This window comes from Schistocerca piceifrons, chromosome 1 (genome assembly GCF_021461385.2).
Source record: "Schistocerca piceifrons isolate TAMUIC-IGC-003096 chromosome 1, iqSchPice1.1, whole genome shotgun sequence".
NCBI classification, from domain to species: domain Eukaryota; kingdom Metazoa; phylum Arthropoda; class Insecta; order Orthoptera; family Acrididae; genus Schistocerca; species Schistocerca piceifrons.
The window spans coordinates 977853865-977875677 of NC_060138.1; the positions used below are offsets into that span (position 1 = coordinate 977853865).

At 43.0% G+C, this 21813-nt stretch overlaps 1 non-coding gene across 1 annotated transcript; it reads left to right on the forward strand.

The window, feature by feature from the left end:
• Positions 1 to 16074: 16074 nt before the first annotated feature.
• On the forward strand, positions 16075 to 16148 carry Trnat-ugu. The gene has a single exon. It is a non-coding gene; the product is annotated as a tRNA-Thr (tRNA).
• Positions 16149 to 21813: the final 5665 nt, after the last annotated feature.

Consider the following 21813-nt stretch of genomic DNA (forward strand, 5'->3'; position numbering starts at 1 on the left):
CGGTAAACGCGGGGAAGTTTGCTTCGTGATACGAAGCTAGATTATTATTGATTTTTTCGTCTTAAGCTTACTGTAAACAATTAAAGAGTATTTTTCACCTGAGGCGTTTCACTTTCATTTATAAAGCAGCTTCTGTGGTCATTCTCGAAGTATGGCTCATAAAATTGATTTTTCTCCCTTTGAGAAGACAGGAGCGATTTTTTTTCCCTTGCAAGAAACCTTCAAAAGCCAAAAACGCTAAAATATATCTTTATTTAAAACAGCCGATTTCGACAGACTCTGCTGTCATCTTCAGGTCTTAATCTTTTTGTTATGAAAGGTCTTCACTTTAAGTTGAACCTCACGCCAAGTTATCATGTGGATAGAAAACATCACATTATAAAAGCTATTTCATAACTAAATAGATGGCTCTTGTACGTAATAATCATCTTTCAGTGGTATATCTATGGACATGGCCATTTGCAAAAGTTGATTTATGTTTTTAAATATTTTAGTTATGACATACCTTTTATAATGTGTTTTTTATCCACATGTCAAGTTGGCGTGAGGTCCAATAAAATGAACAAGCTTTATAACAAAACGATTTTTATGACATTAAGATGAAAGCGAAGTTTGTGGAAATCGGTTGTTTTAAATGAAGAAATGTTTATGCGATCTTGGCTTTTCAATGTTTTTTGCTACATGAAATATGTTTACATTTCGGTATTTATGTTGTAAAAAGACTATTACCTCATGAAATCGTCATACGATTTACTGAAGATGCTTCTTGCCTCTTGTTTACATGTTCATCGAACATGTTCATGCTAGCAAAGGTTAAGCGCAAAAGAAACTGTGGTAAATTCACTTTTGGCAATTTCTATTTCTTTTTTTACTCACTTGTTCTGACGCTACATGCTCCTTTCCCCCACTTCACTTCATTTTAAGAACACCACGAGACAGAATGGCACTGTAATTTCACGCACTTGCACACAACACATTCTTATGGTTACACATTTGTTTTCTATGTGTGTTGTGAGAGTTGCCAACCTATGACTGCATTTCATTTTTGCAGTCGTGTGTGTGTGTGTGTGTGTGTGTGTGTGTGTGTGTGTGTGTAAGTTAATGAAGATGTGTTAACTGCTACGCTGAGGTGGGAGGGGGGAGAGGGTACTTGTTTGAGATGGGCTGGGGGACAATGACTGATTATTGGAAAACCGAAAGGGAAAGGAGTGGTGTTGGTGAATGGGAACTGAGTAGTGGGGAATGGGGTGACATGTAGAGGAGCGGTAGTTCGTCTGTATTTAACATTACGCTATGTGGTCTATTAATATGCTCCATCGCCATGTTGATCTGGTAATTTGCGAGTTGTTTCTTTTTGTTACATCTTTTTGAATGTGGTCATTTTCTTGCTGTGTGAGATGGTGTTTTTTTGTTGTTTATCCACACGATTTCCATGTCTGTCTCTGTGGTGAAACTTTTCCATCCTATAAGAAAAATTAGCACATCCAAGAAACCATAACAGATAAAGCACAGCTCATAAATGATGATACCAACCTGGAAAACTACACAGTTTTTAAATTGTTAGACCACTAATAGTAAATGTAGTCACACCTCTAGGTATGTCACCAATTCATTGCCAAATTCTGCACTACTGCTACCATCTCCTCTACTAGTTTCTTTTCCTTTAATCACTTCTTCCATCCCCTCATCACCACTTTCATGCTCCCCTCGTCAACCCTGCTGACACACACACACACACACACACACACACACACACACACTCATACTTTCATCTCTCTAACACCCCCCCCCCCCCCGCCCCCATTTCCGTCTAATGACTCTCTCTCCCATACCGCGGAAAAGACTGCAGCACCCTCAAGGACAGTTTTCAGTGGCACCTGGGCATAACATGTGCATAGTGATGGGTTTTAATGTGAGTTGCTTATTTATCACAGTCGTTGTCTATCCCACCCCCATTTCCGTCTAATCACTCTCTCTCCCATACCGCGGAAAAGACTGCAGCACCCTCAAGGACAGTGTTCAGTGGCACCTGGGCATAATATGTGCGTAGTGAAGGGTTTTAATGTGAGTTGCTTATTTATCACATTCGTTGTCTATTATACACCTTTTTATTCCGGAATGTATCGCTGGTATGACGCTGATTCCAACAGTGGTCCGTGGAACAATCCACACCTGTAAACAGGTTCAGGATGCTCACATGTACAGGGGCAAGTCAAAATCTACGCATTTTGCGAGCAGCGGTGGCTGACTGAACATAACGTAGGGATTGAAACCGGGCGTATTTTGTACCTGCTGTGTTACTATTGATCGTTGGGAACCATCTAGTGGCAGGAGGGATATATCATGTGTGTTTCATGGCCGCAGTACCACTGACACCACAACATCCAACAACAGCTACCTTGGTGTCGTGAAAGAGTCAACTGGAAACTCGAATGGAACTGCGTTGTGTTCAGTGATGAGAGTAGGTTCTTTCTATATACGAGTGATGGAGGTTCACACGTACGGCGTAGACATATTGAGGAGCCTTTTCAGTTGTGCATTCGTCCACATTGCTCCGACTTTATACCGATGCCACTGCTATTTCTTCAACAGGAAGGTGGTGTGCTTTTTAGTAGGTTAATGCACGTCCACATCCTGTTGCAACGTAATGTGTTCTTCCTGCTGTAAAAATACAGCCCTGGCCAGCGAAATCGCCAGATCTCTCGCGAAATGAAAACGGGTGGGACGTGATGAAGTTCCCCAAAATCTTATCGAATTGGAACGCAAGGCGCAAGATGCTTGGGAAAAACCTACGCAAGATGACCGTTTGCATGTGAGAATACACGCCTGCGTAGCCATCAAAAGGGTGGGTGGGGTGGGGTGTTGGGAGGTAGAGGGATACACTTCGCATTCATGCGACTGCTTGGACAGCCTTGCTGCTTCTATTTTTTTTTTTTTTTTTTTTTTTTGGTTATCAGTCTACTGACTGGTTTGATGCGGCCCGCCACGAATTCCTTTCCTGTGCTAACCTCTTCATCTCAGAGTAGCACTTGCAACCTACGTCCTCAATTATTTGCTTGACATATTCCAATCTCTGTCTTCCTCTACAGTTTTTGCCCTCTACAGCTCCCACTAGTACCATCGAAGTCATTCCCTCATGTCTTAGCAGATGTCTTATCATCCTGTCCCTTCTCCTTATCAGTGTTTTCCACATATTCCTTTCCTCTCCGATTCTGCGTAGAACCTCCTCATTCCTTACCTTAGCCGGCCGAAGTGGCCGTGCGGTTATAGGCGCTGCAGTCTGGAACCGCGAGGCCGCTACGGTCGCAGGTTCGAATCCTGCCATGGGCATGGATGGGTGTGATGTCCTTAGGTTAGCTAGGTTTAACTAGTTCTAAGTTCTAGGGGACTAATAACCTCAGAAGTTGAGTCCCATAGTGCTCAGAGCCATTTGAACCATTTCAACCTTACCTTATCAGTCCACCTAATTTTCAACATTCGTCTGTAGCACCACATCTCAAATGCTTCGATTCTCTTCTGTTCCGGTTTTCCCACAGTCCATGTTTCACTACCACACAATGCTGTACTCCAGACGTACATCCTCAGAAATTTCTTCCTCAAATTAAGGTCGGTATTTGATATTAGTAACTTCTCTTGGCCAGAAATGCCTTTTTTGCCATAGCGAGTCTGCTTTTGATGTCCTCCTTGCTCAATCCGGCATTGGTTATTTTATTGCCTAGGTAGCAGAATTCCTTAACTTCATTGACTTCGTGACCATCAATTCTGATGTTAAGTTTTTCGCTGTTCTCATTTCTACTACTTCTCATTACCTTCGTTTTTCTCCGATTTACTCTCAAACCATACTGTGTACTCATTAGACTGTTCATTCCATTCAGCAGATCATTTAATTCTTCTTCACTTTCACTCAGGATAGCAATGTCATCAGCGAATCGTATCATTGATATCCTTTCACCTTGTATTTTAATTCCACTCCTGAACCTTTCTTTTATTTCCATCATTGCTTCCTCGACGTACAGATTGAAGAGTAGGGGCGAAAGGCTACAGCCTTGTCTTACACCCTTCTTAATACGAGCACTTCGTTCTTGATCGTCCACTCTTATTATTCCCTCTTGGTTGTTGTTCATATTGTATATGACCCGTCTCTCCCTATAGCTTACCGCTACTTTTTTCAGAATCTCGGACAGCTTGTACCATTTTATATTGTCGAACGCTTTTTCCAGGTCGACAAATCCTATGAAAGTGTCTAGATTTTTCTTTAGCCTTGCTTCCATTATTAACCGTAACATCAGAATTGCCTCTCTCGTCCCTTTACTTTTCCTAAAGCCAAACTGATCGTCACCTAGCGCATTCTCAATTTTCTTTTCCATTCTTCTGTATATTATTCTTGTAAGCAGCTTCGATGCATGAGCTGTTAAGCTGACTGTGCGATAATTCTCGCACTTGTCAGCTCTTGCCGTCTTCGGAATTGTGTGGATGATGCTTTTCCGAAAGTCAGATGGTACGTCGCCAGACTCATATATTCTACACACCAACGTGAATAGTCGTTTTGTTGCCACTTCCCCCAATGATTTTAGAAATTCTGATGGAATGTTATCTATCCCTTCTGCCTTATTTGACCGTAAGTCCTCCAAAGCTCTTTTAAATTCCAATTCTAATACTGGATCCCCTATCTCTTCTAAATCGACTCCTGTTTCTTCTTCTATCACATCAGACAAGCCGGCCGAAGTGGCCGTGAGGTTAAAGGCGCTGCAGTCTGGAACCGCAAGACCGCTACGGTCGCAGGTTCGAATCCTGCCTCGGGCATGGATGTTTGTGATGTCCTTAGGTTAGTTAGGTTTAACTAGTTCTAAGTTCTAGGGGACTAATGACCTCAGCAGTTGAGTCCGATAGTGCTCAGAGCCATTTGAACCATTTGAACATCAGACAAATCTTCACCCTCATAGACGCTTTCAATGTATTCTTTCCACCTGTCTGCTCTCTCCTCTGCATTTAACAGTGGAATTCCCGTTGCACTCTTAATGTTACCACCGTTGCTTTTAATGTCACCAAAGGTTGTTTTGACTTTCCTGTATGCTGAGTCTGTCCTTCCGACAATCATATTTCGATTTCTTCACATTTTTCCTGCAGCCATTTCGTATTAGCTTCCCTGCACTTCCTATTTATTTCATTCCTCAGCGACTTGTATTTCTGTATTCCTGATTTTCCCGGAACATGTTTGTACTTCCTCCTTTCATCAATCAACTGAACTATTTCTTCTGTTACACATGGTTTCTTCACAGCTACCTTCTTTGTACCTATTTTTTCCTTCCCAACTTCTGTGATGACCCTTTGTAGAGATGTCCATTCCTCTTCAACTGTACTGCCTACTGCGCTATTCCTTATTGCTCTCTCTATAGCGTTAAAGAACTTCAAACGTATCTCGTCATTCCTTAGTACTTACGTATCCCACTTCTTTACGTATTGATTCTTCCTGACTAATGTCTTGAACTTCAGCCTACTCTTCATCACTACTATATTGTGATCTGAGTCTATATCTGCTCCTGGGTGCGCCTTACAATCCAGTATCTGATTTCGGAATCTCTGTCTGACCATGATGTAATCTAATTGAAATCTTCCCGTATCTCCCGGCCTTTTTCCAAGTATACCTCCTCCTCTTGTGATTCTTGAACAGGGTATTCGCTTTTACTAGCTGAAACTTGTTACAGAACTCAATTAGTCTTTCTCCTCTTTCATTCCTTGTCCCAAGCCCATATTCTCCTGTAACCTTTTCTTCTACTCCTTCCCCTACAACTGCATTCCAGTCGCCCATGACTATTAGATTTTCGTCCCTCTTTGCATACTGCATTACCCTTTCAGTATCCTTATACACGTTCTCTATCTGTTCATCTTCAGCTTGCGACGTCGGCATGTATACTTGAACTATCGTTGTCGGTGTTGGTCTGCTGTCGATTCTGATTAGAACAACCCGGTCACTGAACTGTTCACAGTAACACACCCTCTGCCCTACCTTCCTATTCATAACGAATCCTACATCTGTTATACCATTTTCTGCTGCTGTTGATATTACCCGATACTCATCTGACCAGAAATCCTTGTCTTCCTTCCACTTCACTTCACTGATCCCTACTATATCTAGATTGAGCCCTTGCATTTCGCTTTTCAGATTTTCTAGGTTCCCTACCACGTTCAAGCTTCTGACATTCCACTCCCCGACTCGTAGAACGTTATCCTTTCGTTGATTATTCAATCTTTTTCTCATGGTAACCTCCCCCTTGGCAGTCCCCTCCCGGAGATCCGAATGGGGGACTATTCCGCAATCTTTTGCCAATGGAGAGATCATCATGACACTTCTTCAATTACAGGCCACATGTCCTGTGGATACACGTTACGTGTCTTTAATGCAGTGGTTTCCATTGCCTTCTGCATCCTCATGTCGTTGATCATTGCTGATTCTTCCGCCTTTAGGGGCAATTTCCCACCCCTAGGACAAGAGAGTGCCCTGAACCTCTATACGCTCCTCCGCCCTCTTTGACAAGGCCGTTGGCAGAATGAGGCTGACTTCTTATGCCGGAAGTCTTCAGCTGCCAATGCTGATTATTTATCAAAATTTAGGCAGTGGCGGGGATCGAACACCGGACCGACGACGTTTTGATTATGAATCAAAGACGCTACCCCTAGACCACTGCTTCTATAGTCGTCCATAATTACGAAAGTCTTGTGGGTGCAGGATTTTATGCAGGAACTCATATGTCGATTATGTCCCGAAAATGTTCGATCGGATATACGTCGGGCGATCTGGCTGCCCAAATAATTCGCTCGAATTTTGCAGAATGTTCGTCAAACCAATAGCGAAGATGGCGTACTGTCATCTATAACAATTTCTTCGTTGTTTGGGGACATGAGTCCATGAATGGCTGCAAATGGACTCCAAGTAGTCGAACATTCGGAGAACTCATTCCTTGCAAACATACTCCGCTCCATTATGGAGCCACCGGCCGGTGTGGCCGTGCGGTTCTAGGCGCTTCAGTCTGGAACCACGTGACCGCTACGGTCGCAGGTTCGAATCTTGCCTCGGGCATGGATGTGTGTGATGTCCTTAGGTTAGTTAGGTTTAAGTAGTTCTAAGGGACTGATGACCTCAGATGTTAAATCCCATAGTGCTCAGAGCCATTTGAACCATTATGGAGCACCACCAGCATGCTCAGTGCCTTGTCGACCACTTATGTCCATATCTTCGTGGGATCCGCACCACACTCGCACCCTACCATCAGCTCTTACCAATTGGAATCAGGTCCCATCTGACAATACCACGGTCTTACAGTCGTCTTGTGTCCAACTGATGTGGCCACGTGCCTAGAGGAAGCACTGCACGCGATAGCGTGTAGTTAGCAAAGGCACACGCGTAGGTCAATTGCTACAGTAGGCCATTAACGCCATATTTCGCCACACCGATAAGTTCTTCGTATGTCCCACATTGGTTTCTAGGTTATTTCAAGCGATATATTTTATCTGTTGGCTATGACAGCTGCACCCAAACGTCGTTGCTCTGGTTGGTTAAGTGAAGGCCGTTGGCTTCGGCGTGGTCCGTGGTGAGAGATAATGACTGAAAAGTGGTATTCTTAGCACACTATTGACACTGTCGATTTCCGAATAATTAATTCCCCAACGATTTCTGAAATGAAATGTCCCACGCGTCTAGCTCAACCTAATAATCCGCTTTCAAAGTCTGTTAATTCTCATCGTGCGGCATAATCGGGTTAGAAGCCTTTTCACATGAATCTCCTGAGTACAAATGACAGCTCCGCCAATGCTCTGCTCTTCTATACCTTGTATACGTGATATTACCGCCATCTATATACGTGTATATCGCAATCGCATGACATGTCATCATACACGACTACAGAATAAATGCATTAACAGGTTGGCAACGCTCACACGTACACAGAAAGCAAACAGAGAAACATAAACACTGTGCTGTGTGCTGAACACGTGAAACTACAGTACTATTTATTTGGTGAAGTTCTACAAAAGTAAGATGAAGTGGGAAAATACACCAATGCAACGAGACATACTGTGAGTTCAAATGAGGTGAAAAATTCGCGAAAGTGAATGAACAACGTTATCCGCCGCTGACAGCGAAGGGAGAAGCAGTGCTCTACAGAGTATGTAAACAAGGCGAAAAATTACTAATTTATAAGGAAAACAGTAACCCCCTCTCTATTCTTTAAAGAATTGAACTCCCGTTTCGGAATAGCTCCAAACGTCTATTTGCTTTACAAATGTGTTAATGCATTTAATATTTGATGTTAAGCATGTAAGAGAGAATAATTTTATAAAAGGTTTGAAATTATGTTTGAAACTTTTTGGAACTCATTAAATTCTCTCACTATCAAACACTGGATGAGTAATGCCGCGAAATTTGTGCTCTGGTTCAAGCAATAGCTTCTTGTTATACATCCCCATATTTATGACATCATATCTCTTGAATTACGTGTCGTAGAGTGATGTAACTTTGCAAGCACCGGGTGATCAAAAAGTCAGTATAAATTTGAAAACTGAATAAGTCACGGAATAATGTAGGTAGAGAGGTACAAATTGACACACATACTGGGAATGACATGGGATTTTATTAGAACCAAAAGATACAAAAGTTCAGAAATGTCCGACAGATGGCCCTTCGTCTGATCAGAATAGCAATAATTAGCATAACAAAGTAAAACAAAGGAAAGATGATGTTCTTTACAGGAAATGCTCAATATGTCCACCATCATTCCTCAACAATAGCTGTAGTCGAGGAATAATGTTGTGAACAGCACTTAAAGCATGTCCGAAATTATGGTGAGGCATTGGCGTCGGATGTTATCTTTCAGCATCCGTAGGTAACCCCAAAGCCAATAATCGCAGGAATTGAGGTCTGGGGACCTCGGAGGCCAAGCATGACGAAAGTGGCGGCTGCGCACACGATCATCACAAAACGACACGCACAAGAGATCTTTCACGCATCTAGCAATATGGGGTGGAGCGCCACCCTGCATAAAAATCGTACGTTCCAGGAGGTGTTTATCAGCCAAGCTGGGGATGATGCGATTCTGTAACATATCGGCGTACCTCTCACCCATCACGGTAGCAGTTACTGACGTTTTGCTGTCCAGCGCCATCTGTCGGACTGTTTTTTGGGTCTAATAAAACCCCATTACATTCCAAGCATGTGTGTCAATTTTTACCTCTCTATCTACATTACTCCGTGGTTTATTAAGTTTTCAAATTTATACTGACTTTTTGATCACCCGGCACATTCAGTGGTCTATGTAGAAACTCTTTCCAACGTAGGAAAACAAAATGTAAACACATATTATTTCCACGTTTTCAGAATCGCCAAATGTGCATGCAAATAACATACCGTGCGAACAAACAGAAAATGAAGCTGTTTCAAGATGATTCCATTGCACCACAAATCGAGTGTATTCGAGTGCTGCTTCTATTGAAAGGCGCCCATCCACGAAATGTGTATGCTAATTTTGCGTTTTCAGGCTGTAACTTCCGCATGGCATGATGGTACGAGTGGATGCGTTCGGGGAAAGTGGCATAAGTGCAGCACACTGCATAACAACACACGCATTTGTAACGTAGACGTCATGCCCAACAGTCCGAGACAACGGGTAGCGATGCAAAACCTGAAGAAACTGGCAGTTCCCAAGATCCTTGCTGGATAAAATGATACTAATCTGAAGGAAAAGCTCTATATCTCTGAACAAGTTACTTTCTAAAGAAGTATACAATCTGGCACATCGAATATCAGACTGAAACAAATGTGTATCTTGAATAGCCACAAAAATAATGCAAATCTTCGAATTCGTCTATATATTTAATCTTTCTTACTATTGTATAGACACATACGTGCACACTGACATCACTCCATTCAACATATTTCTTACCATCAACTTCAGTTTAGTTTTATTCCTCGTAATGCTCACATAACCCGCTCGCTAACTCAATGTGTAGAAATCAAATACATTGTAACCACATCATACATTTCCCTTAACAAAGTGGCACACCTGTGTAAATGGGAAAAATTTATGTGGCGCACAGTGCCATTCAAAACAAACCTACCGTTTTTATGTTCTTTATGTGTGCGGGCAACTCACTATTTCATGCTTAAGCAGTGTACTTTTCATGGAGGCATGTCAAGCAATTCACTAGGAAGAATATTCCCAGTGCTAGTACCCTAATTGTCAACTTGGCCATTTAATGTTGCAGATTCCTGGTTTCGTATTAGTTTAACAGTAAGTGAATCAGAGATAGTTCGCAGCGCTCCTCTCCCCGCAGTAGTCTAACTGAGGGACAAAACTTCGCTGCCTCCAGTAACTACAATCATTCAACATCGGAGTGCAAGCATTAGGACAGCGTGTACCAATAGATTCATGTTTACCTGAAACATCTTTCCTGTACACGTGTACACATTCTCCTCGTTATTCGTCGTGACTCACAGAGTTGTATGTTTGCTTTAGATCATGAAAATTTTCCCATTCAGCGCAGTAGCTGAAATTGCTGAAAGCAATGTTATTATCTTAGAGTCTGTTTCGCATATTTCGTACAAAAATTCTTGTTCAATGAAAGGCAGCATCTCCGGCTCGACTTCTCCTAGTGATTAAGTTCTTATTTATTGCTTTTCAGTTTCAGCACACCTCGATTTTCAGCGTTTTTCAGTTGTTTCTAGAAATGCTTGACATTAGGAAGTAAAAAATTTTGCTACGTTTTACCAGCTACAGTACTTACCTACCTTTGAGAAGAAGGTTCTTTATCCTCTAGTTTTCTTACTGGTTTGGTGTGGACTATCATGACCTCGTCACTTGTGGCAGACTTTCGAAGTAGTATTTACGTTTTGACGTATTAGTTGGATAGATTCCGGTCTCCGTCTTCCCCTCCATAGCTTCGGTATGTTGTAAGATACATCCTAATGTCATGTGCCATCTTCTTGCTAGTTTGCTACACTTTCCATTCCTCGCCAGTTCATCGGAGACCATCCACATTTCTTAACTGATAGTTCTACTTAATTCATCATAGTTCTATTGCACTACATATCAACGTTTCGATTCTCTTCTTTCTGGTATTCCCAAGGTCCATGATTCATTTCCATGCAATGCTGTCCTCCAAACGTACAGTTCCAGAAATTTTTTCCTAAAATTACGGTCTCTGGTTGATAGAGTAGACTACTTTTGGGAGTCTGCCTTAAATTTTTCTAAAATAGGAAAAGTATTTGAAAACAGATCAATATAATTTTTTTTCTCTGTGCTGCGTGTCCCAACAAGTGAAGGCTCTGTTAAACTTGTTGTTACTGTTTTTATTATAATGGAATGTATGTATTTAGAACCGAATAAACTCTAAGAGATGTTAAACCGTCAGCAGCCTAGATTGCATGAAATATTTCTTTATTTAAGACAACCTGTGTCCTCAGACTTTGCTGTCATCTTCAGGTCTTAAAATCTTTTTGTTGTGAAACGTGTTCATTTTACGTTGAAGCTCATGTCAAGATGTTAAGTGGATAAAAATTAGCACATTATAAAAAAAGTTTATCATAACCAAAATATTCAAAAACGTGAACTCATTTCACAACAAAATGATTTTTTAAGACACGAAGATGACAGAGACGTTTACCTAAACCGAGTGTCTTAACTAAGGAAATATTTTACGCTATCCAGACTATAGAATGTTTTTTTAGCAAGTAAAACAGATCGCTCCTTCTGTACCTCAAAATGAGAAAATTCAGTCGAAGAGATGTGTTGAGAATTTTAGAAAGTACCAATATTCCGACAAACTGTTGTGGAAAGGGAGCCAAAGTGTATTTTGCCACCGATGTTAATATATCACTCTCTGTGGTGTCACCGCCAGACACCACACTTGCTAGGTGGTAGATTAAATCGGCCGCGGTCCATTCAGTACATGTCGGACCCGCGTGTCGCCACTGTGTGATCGCAGACCTAGCGCCACCACAAGGCAGGTCTCGTGATACGAACAAGCACTCGTCCCAGTTGTACGGACGACCTAGCTAGCGACTAGATGTACGAAGCCTTTCTCTCTCATTAGCCGAGAGACAGAATAGCCTTCAGCTAAGTTAATGGCTACGAACTAGCAAGGCGCCATTAGCCTTACAGTGATTGTAATTAAAGTCTCCTGTGTATCGTCAAGAGCGATGTACCACAATGATTGATTAAAGATAATTATTAATCCAGCTACGTACTTTTCTTCATAGCATTAATTACGTAGCCTGTTCCAGTACTTCACGCCCGTCTGCGTTAGTCTAGCGTGCATTTTCAGTCATCTCGATCTACAAGGTGTTGGCCCAGCTGCCGACACATCACTCTCAACACAACTGCTTGCAAAACACGTCCATGTTTTCAATGCCCGCATAAAAATAAGTACAACATGTAGTCTTTGTTTTTCGACTTCTTTTTTTCCGAATTTGCAGACATACGAGGTGCGACAATAAAGTATGAGACTGATGCGAAAATAAAAGTTGCTTACCGTTTTAGTCAAGTTTAGTGTTGTCTCCTTCAAAGTAGTTCCTTTCTGATTGCGCACACTTTTTCCAGCGATTCTGCCATTGATGGTAACATTTCTGGAACTCATCTTCTGTAATATCCTCCAAGGCCTTCGTCACAGCATTTTGGACATCTTGCGTTGTTTGAAAATGGTGTCCTTTGACGGCCGTTTTTACTCTTGGAAACAGAAAAAAAAGTCGCACGGAGCTATATCTGGAGAATAAGGTGGCTGTGGTAGTACTGAAATTTGTTTTGAGGTTAATAATTGCTGTACTGACAGAGCAAGGTGGTATCCCGCATTATCATACCAAGATCTTCAGTTATTATTAGATGAATCATTTCTCGATTGATGTTCAGTTCTTCTGCAATCATTTTCATGGATAATTTTCGATCAGATAGTACGAGCTCACGCACCCTGGCCAAGTTGACACCCATCCATGAGGTTGATGGTCTTCCACTGCAGTCTTCATCTTCAGCATCCGTTCTGCCTTCACTAAACATTTTATGCCAACGAAAAAACTTGAGCTCTTGACATAACCTCCTCTCCAAAAGCCTTCTGAAGCTTATCGAAAGTTGTCGTCGCATTTTCACCGAATTTAACGCAAAAAAATAGAATACCGTTACGCAATATTCTGCGGTTCCATTTCCTTGACGAGAGACACAGACACATGTTAACTTATTGTAGAACAACTCACGACTGAGCAGTTGCATCGATGTGCCGCTTGGACTAGAAGCAGCCTATAGACCAAGGTCAAATATATTTTGCCTACACAAGCGTGCAGGGTTGCCACATCTTGCAAAGAAAATCAGTCTCATTACTTTATTGTCACACCTTGTACATGTTGTATAGGTTAAACACCGTCTTTTGCAACTGTAATGAAACTGTAAAATGTAGCCGGCTGGAGTGGCCGAGCGGCTAAAGGCGCTACAGTCTGGAACCGCACGACCGCTACGGTCGCAGGTTCGAATCCTTCCTCGGGCATGGATGTGTGTGATGTCCTTAGGTTAGTTAGGTTTAAGTAGTTCTAAGTTCTTGGGGGACTTATGACCACAGCAGTTGAGTCCCATAGTGTTCAGAGCCATTTGACCCATTTTGTAAAATGTAAACTTTCACGGCCAGAAGTGCCACAATTAATAAAGTGTTCCAGTCTATTATGCCGTGGTCGCATGGATTTCACCCTAAAACTCAACGTTTCAACCCCACATGTGGAGGACATTTTACAGTGGGATCGTAGCTACTTTCAATGTCCAATTCACAGCCTGTCTCATTACTTCCTCAGCAAAATTCCGCTTCCACGTGCCTTCGCGCAGTGTTGCGTCACGTCATGTATTTTGAACGCGTGAGGGCAAGTGGCCGTTGTCGACTGCTGTGTTCGCTCTTGCTGTCATCCCATTGTGGAAGACTGGTACGCATCTTCTTCAGCATCGGAAGGCACATGTCATTCAATTTCACGTCCTCCTCCTACCTACTGAAATTTCTGGGTTGTTCTACAGCCTCTATGTCCTCTCTGCATAACTTTTCATGGTATCCGCTAGCGACTCCAAGTACTTGAGTTCTACCAAAATGAAGTAATGGGTAATGGTCTCCTGGCTGCAAAGCATGCTCCGCAAAATCTGACCTGTCAGTTTCCAATCTTCTGCAATTGCCCTTGTGCTCTTCTAGTCGTTTTTTGACCGTTCTTTTTGTGGTACCTACGTATACCTCCTCACAACTGCAAGGAATCCTACAAAGTCCTGCTTTTTCCACGGCTTGGCAAGCATCCTTGGCAGATTTTTTAGGTGATCTTGTATTTTCCGGATAGGTTTGTAAATTACCGCGATGTTCCGCCTTTTCAGGATTTTCTCTATGCGCCCAGTAACGTACTTAATGAAAGGCAGGAAAACTTTCGTTTTCACTGGTTCTTGAGAGTCGCTATGATTTCTACTCGGTGGTCTTAACGATCTTTTCACCTCAGCGAACGAATAATAATTCTTCAGCAAAGCATTGGTGAGATGTTTTAATTCTGCGCCAGGCAGATCTGGTTCGCAAATTGTCCTTGCTCTATCTGTTTTTATGGTGCCTTCGCTTTTGTTGTGGGTACTGGCTCGAATCCCGGTGTAGGTAACGAACTGTGCGCGTGGGTTTTCGATAAACCATGTGGTACAAGCTACCATCTTCTTTCTTGAAATCTAGCACATAAAGAAAATTCAATCTTCCGGCTGCCTCCACCTCCATGATAAACTGAATCTTCGGACTGATCCCGTTGAGATGTTTGTGAAAACGATCCAGTTCCTCCCTGCCGTATCGCCACAAAACAAATGTGTTATCCACGTACTGGAACCAAATATTCTGTTTCTTGAAAATTCCTGGTAGATTGAATCTGTGTGCCGGACAGAGACTCGAACTCAGGACCTTTGCCTTTCGCGGGCAAGTGCTCTATCGACTTAGCTATTCAAGCACGACTCGAAAGCCGCCCTCACAACTTGAATTCCGCCAGTACCTCGTCTCCTCCCATTCGGTTTCTTGTTCGCTGTTTCCAATGGCTGCTCCTCGAATTTTTGCATAAAGAAGTACGCTACAACCGGGCTTAAGTGGCTCCACATAGTGACATCATCCGTTTGTTCATATATCTCATAGCTGCATTTCAAACACGTGATTGTAAGGCAACATTAAAACATTTCCTTTCTCTGGTTTGTCTATAGAGGAATGGGAGCGAATTCCAAGTTCTTACTAAATACCACATTCAGACACATTGAAAGTGTCTGCAGCAGACTTCGAGCCGTCAGAGTGTCGGAGGGTGGAGATACCTCATACTGACGACCATCAATAGGTGGCAGGATACTTTTGACCAGATAATGTACATAGCAAGGCCTGATATCAGAAAATCGCGCTTTATCAACATAAAATAACATCCTGTCCATTACCTGAAGAAATGAAGAACATAGAAGCATAAGAGCCATTTAAGAAAGAGATCGTGTTTATCCTAACATCTAGTACTAGTTTCTACAGCGTTAGGGAACACATAAATAATTCACATTGGCAAAATTCTTCATGTGAAAGGCACAGTAAATACATTACACATATTCCTGAACAGAGCCTTTCAAAAAAGAATATAGCTACTGCTTCTGTCTATCAACTGTTTCAGAGCAGTCACGTACGCAGCAATCTGTCATCGAAGCTGATAAATGGACTGCAAATAAAATTAAAGGAACACTTCTTCGGAACACCGTAGATGTCTCCCATTCGAAGTTCAAAAGTGTCTTCAGCTTTTCTCTGTAGTTATATGGATATACTTATATAGATATGGTGCCTGTTCTTTCGAACGTTCGGACGTAAGTATATCGTTCTGGCAATACCGGCCATGACCTTCTTCTTCTGTTCGGATGCACACATATTCCCCGATCTCTTACAGGACTTAGTAAGAATGTCTTCCACGAGTAATCAGTGAGTTGGGATGGGACACTACAGATGTAGTGTGTGGACATACAAGGTGAGAATGTGCGTCTCGCGGGAGGCGTGCGCGAGATAGTCCCTGCAGTCGCACTATCATCTGTTCCCTCGGTGGCTCAGCTGGATAGAGCGTCTGCCATGTAAGCAGGAGATCCCGGGTTCGAGTCCCGGTCGGGGCACACATTTTCACCTGTCCCTGTTGATATATATCAACGCCCGTTAGCAGCTGAAGGTATTAATATAATTCTCGTTCCTGTGTAGTGGTTAAATAACGTGGCGTCCTATGTCGTCACCCTTGAGCTCGACGACGCTACAAACAGCAAGAAGTGAACACATGCATGTCACATTGGCATTAGATTTCACTACAGTGCTGCTCAGCATGGACGTGTCAGTATGAGAAGTTTATCACATCCTTTTTTGACCCATGTTTCACCGCTACTTTTGACGCCTCTGCAATAGAGGTCAGAACAGTAGCACACAGCGTTGAAATCGCATAATCACTCCATTTTTTTATGGGTGGCAGAGACACCGACGCTCAGAATCGACACGAAAAGGCCTCAGCGCCTGTCATAAATTGCGTCAATGGAACTAACCCTTTCACTGAGGCGTCCATTTGGCTCAAAAACGATTCAAATGGCTCTAAGCACTATGGGACTTAACATCTGAGGTCATCAGTTCCCTAGAGTTAGAACTACTTAAACCCAACTAACAAAAGGACATCACACACATCCATGCCCGAGGCAGGATTCGAACCTGCGACCGTAGCAGCAGTGCGGTTCCGAACTGAAGAGCCTAGAACCGCTCGGCCGCAGCGGCCGGCGTCCATTTGGGCGTAGACGCTGCTGGCACCTCCGGACGTTTCAAATCAGATCTTAGGACATTGCGGACCTGCAGCCCCTTTGAACGTGTTTACACGCCTTTGGAATGCAACGTAATCGCAATTTTTGCACTCGTGTACTCCTTGGAACCACTAGGAACCGATCAGAAATAATCGAAGAAATTTGAACGTGATCCAAATTAGCAAAGAGTTCTTACGCATGTCCAGCCCCTCTGGTTCGTACCGTACTGTGGCATGATCCAGGACGAGTACGACATTGAAAAACGCTTGAATGCAATGGCGAAGGGCCCCTGTAAGATCCCCAGTTTGGCTATAACTACGTTGGCACCCGCGAACATTTATTGAGAATTTTAAAAATGTGATTTTAGAGTGAAAATTTGCGAAGAAGCCATACACGTCTGCAGGCAGGCATCTGTCATCGGAGGGTTGTCAAGTTGTTACCTGCCTGCAGATACCTTGAGTTCCCTAATAGAGCCTTTTATCCTTTCTCCTGACACATCATAATGCCACAAACTAGAGTGAGAGAGGGGGTGTGGGAAGGGAGTATGTGTCTGCTGCAGACTTTCTTCACGCGACGGGTCGGAAAGGAAAGGACATAAGCGCCTGTGTTTTAGGCAACTCATTCACCTTTTTAGTTACAGATTATCGTAATTCAGTAACTATCGGATGCAAATGGTGGTGCACGATCAAGTAGACCAAAGCAACTGTATTAGGACAATATTTGTTATGTGCAGATGTTGGCTACAGATAATCATCGGATCTAGTTGTTTGGTTACTCTCTGTATAATACGAAGGCGGGTGTCATCATATGACGGAAGATCTTATAATTTACAAACACGGTATGTTCAGGAAATAATTGTCCTTATTTTGACGCGAGAGTGCACTGTTACTGTCAGGCTAAGACGTCAGCCAGATGTAAGTAAAAGGCGCGCGAAGTAGCAGCGAGGTCTTCGGCACCTTGTCATGGGTGGCGTGGCTCCCCCCATCGGAGGTTCGAGTCCTCCCTTGGGCATGGTTGTGGGTGTTGTCCTTAGCGTATGTTAAAGTTAGTTTAAGTAGTGCGTAAGCCTAGGGTCCGATAACCTCAGCAGTTTCGTCAAATAGGAAGTTACCATAAATTTCAAATGTTTTGTGATTAAAAATTGGGGAGTGCCTGTATGCAGGGAAAGTATTCTTCTGAGCTGGGTTTCAGTCTTTATAAGAATGTTTACGGAAGATGGACGTAAGTATTTGTCACATGGTTAATAGTCCTCTTGGCGATAACGTCGCCCTTTCCATTTCTTATGATACCACAGTGTCCCATCAACCATAACATGAAAACTCCCTTGTCGTGGCGTTGTAATTCTGCAATCCTATTAGCTGGTGTTACTGCACGATACTGTGCCAGCAGTAACGTTAGCCACCTCCTGAGGAAGTTAAGTTGTAATTGCTCACAAATGTGTATCTTTTTGGCTCCGCATTTGCTATCAACGCCATCTGCATTACGTGACCAAAAAGTATAGAAGAGGCATGCCTGTTCACGTACCCATAAAAGTTTAGCAATTCAGTACTCATATTATCAGCAGTTCAGTAGTTATATTGAAGTTCAAAGTATAGTGTCCCAGAGATTGTTAGTTGCGATGAAGCAGAATTGTGCATTACCTCGGAGTCACCTTGGGCAACAGGCCCATGTGGCGCCAGTGTGTGCAGGAATTACAGGGGATGGCGCATTGTCTATACGTGATGCAGATATAAGCAAGCATCATATGCACTTATTTGTACACTGAAGCACCAAAGAAAATCGTATAGGCATGTTTGTATTCAAATACGTAGATTGTAAACAGGCAGAATACGGCGCTGCGGTCGGCAACGCCTGTATAAGACAAGGTGTCTGGCGCAGCTGTTAGATCGGTTACTGCTGCTACAATGGCAGGTTACCAGATTTCAATGAGTTTGAACGTGGTGTTACAGTTGGCGCACGAGCGATGAGACACAGCATTTACGAGGTAGCAAAGAGTGGGAATTTTCCCATACGACCATTTCATGAGTGTATCGTGAATATCAGGAACCTGGCAAAACATCAAATCTCCGACGTAGCTGCGGCCGGAAAAAGACCCCGGAATAATGGAACCAACGACGACTGGAGAGAATCGTTAAACGTGACGTAAGTGCAGCCCTTCCGCAAATTGCTGCATATTTCAATGCTGGGCTATCAGCAAGTGTCAGCGTGCGAACCATCCAACGAAACATCATCAATGTGGGCTTTCGGAGCCGAAGGCTCACATGTATACCCTTGACGACTGCACAACGCAAAGCTTTACGCCTCGCCTGGCCAGACAAAACCGACATTCGACTATTGATGACTGGAAACATGTTGCGTGATCAGACGAACCTCGTTCCAAGTTGTATCTAGCGGATAGAGGTGTGCGGCTATGGAGACAACATCATGAATCCATGGACCCTGCATGTCAGCAGCGGACTATTTAAGCTGGTGGAGGCTCTGTAATGGTGCAGTTGGAGTGATATGGGATACCTGATACGTCTAATACAACTTGACGGTGAAACATACGTAAGCATCCTGTCTGATCACCTGCATCCCTTCGTGTCCATTCTGCGTTCCGACTGACTTGGGCAATTCCAGCAGAACAATGCGACACCCCACACGTCCAGAATTCCGGCAGATTGACTCCGAAAACACTCTTCTGAGTTTAATCACTTCCGCTGGCCACCAAACTCCACAGCTATGAAAATTATTGAGCATATCTGAGCTGGCTTGCAACGTCCTGTTCAGAAGAGATCTCCATCCCCACACACTGTTACGGATTTGTGGACACCTATGCAGGATTCATGGTGTCAGTTCCCTCCAGCAGTACTTCAGATATTAGTCGAGTCCCTGCCACTTCGTGTTGCGGCACTTCTGCGTGCTCATGAAGGGCCTACACGATTTTTGGCAGGTGTATCAGTTTCTTTGGCTCTTCAGTGTTTACTACTGAGCAATATCTTTGTATGCTTAAAAACCTTCAGAAAAGGACGTTTAATTAGTGACAGAAGGAAAAACATGAATGAAAAAGGCATTCCTCCATGTGAGCTGCTTTGAGCCTCGAACTATTGTATTTCCCATTCGTATACCATTATTGCTGATAGAACAAATCAAATTTTACTTTTCTTACGGACTGTGTATTTATAAGCCTGATAAGGAATACTTCTGCGACTCTGGTGAAAGTTATGAGCCTTAAACCAGTATATCTACCGATATTACAATTAGAACAAAATCAGTTCACTTATTTCATTTTTATTTTATTTGATTTCACTTAGTTTCATTTACAAGCTCGGTTAGATTGTCAAGACACCACGGTGTGCTCTCGCGTCGCTCGCAAAAACAGTTTCGATGGCGTCACATTCTCAGCCCTTGCGCTTCCAGTTACTTGTACACGGTGGGACGTCGTCGTGGACTCAAATCCAAGGCTCTGGAAGAGAGAAGAGTACGTGAGCAAACGTTTACTGTGACTTGTATATGGTGGCTACATCATCCTTGTGCAGGTCTAAATGCAAGGCTCTGAAAGAAAACGAGAGTTCATGGGTAAGAGTTTACTGCGAATCGTGGGAGCTCGTATATGCTCAAACACTACGACTTACGTTTGTATCGTTCGCAGACAGCTTCGACGCCGCCACCTCCTTGATTTTTGGGCTTCCAGCGACTTATAAATGGCGGCGGCATCGTCGTCGAAGACAATCAGATGCAAGGCTCTGAAAGAAACCGACAGTATACGGCGACGGCGTGGTTCAAATAGTCGCTTCTGCAGCATGCTGTCTAGTCCTAGCGACTCGTCTGGGAAACTCTGCCTAAACTTACCAGCGTCTTTCCTTATATAGAAACACGACAATACTAAGTGTTGTTTCCGTGGAAATGTGCTCTGACGGCATTTCTTCACCCATTGTCCATTATACTTCCACTTGCGAGTATAGATGATACACAATCATTCGTGAAAAATGAAGGGATTAAATATACACTCACCCACCTACTGCTTCTATGTTGGATATCTAAATTGAAGACTTGGTGAATTTAATCCCCAGATAGATTTTACATAAAGTTCAGATACTATCATGTTTTAATCTCCTTATGCTTTTCGGGACTGTACTAATGTGTTCCTCGCTTTTAAAAAGGTACCTACAAGCTCCATACACACGATTATGTATTGTTAATATTAGTGAGAGAGGTGGAACAGTTCTTAATGCACCAGAGTGGTATTCGGATAATACAAGGTTCACCTTTCCAGATAGCCATTTGTATATTGTTATTCCGTGGTCTCTTTTTCACATCTTAACACAACCAAGTGCCCCTCAGCCCTTCGCCTCTTGTAACTTTGTTGGCAAAGAGAATTTAAATTCTAAGCTTTTCTTAATTTTGGCTGTACGTTACGAAGCTAGACTTCGGGTACAAGACGTGATCATCTTTCTGCCAAGAGCCTTGTCAATGAGGGCGGAGGAAGTGAAGTACACGATCTACATCTACATCTACATGATTCCTCTGCAGTTCACATTTAATTCCTTGGCAGAGAGTTCAAAAATGGTTCAAATGGCTCTGAGCAATATGGGAATTAACTTCTGAGGTCATCAGTCCCCTAGAGCATGGAACTACTTAAACCTAACTAACCTAAGGAAATCACACACATCCATGCCCGAAGAAGGATTCGAACCTGCGACCGTAGCGGTCGCGTGGTTCCAGACTGTAGCGTCTAGAACCGCTCGGCCACTCCGGCCGGCGCAGAGGGTTCATCGAACCACAATCATACTATCTCTCTACCATTCCACTCCCGAACAGCACGCGGGAAAAACGAACACCTAAACCTTTCTGTTCGAGCTCTGATTTCTCTTATTTTATTTTGATGTTCATTCCTACCTATGTAGGTTGGGCTCAACCAAATATTTTCGCATTCGGAAGAGAAAGTTGGTGACTGAAATTTCGTAAATAGATCTCGCCGCTACGGAAAACGTCTTTGCTTTAAAGACTTCCATCCCAACTCACG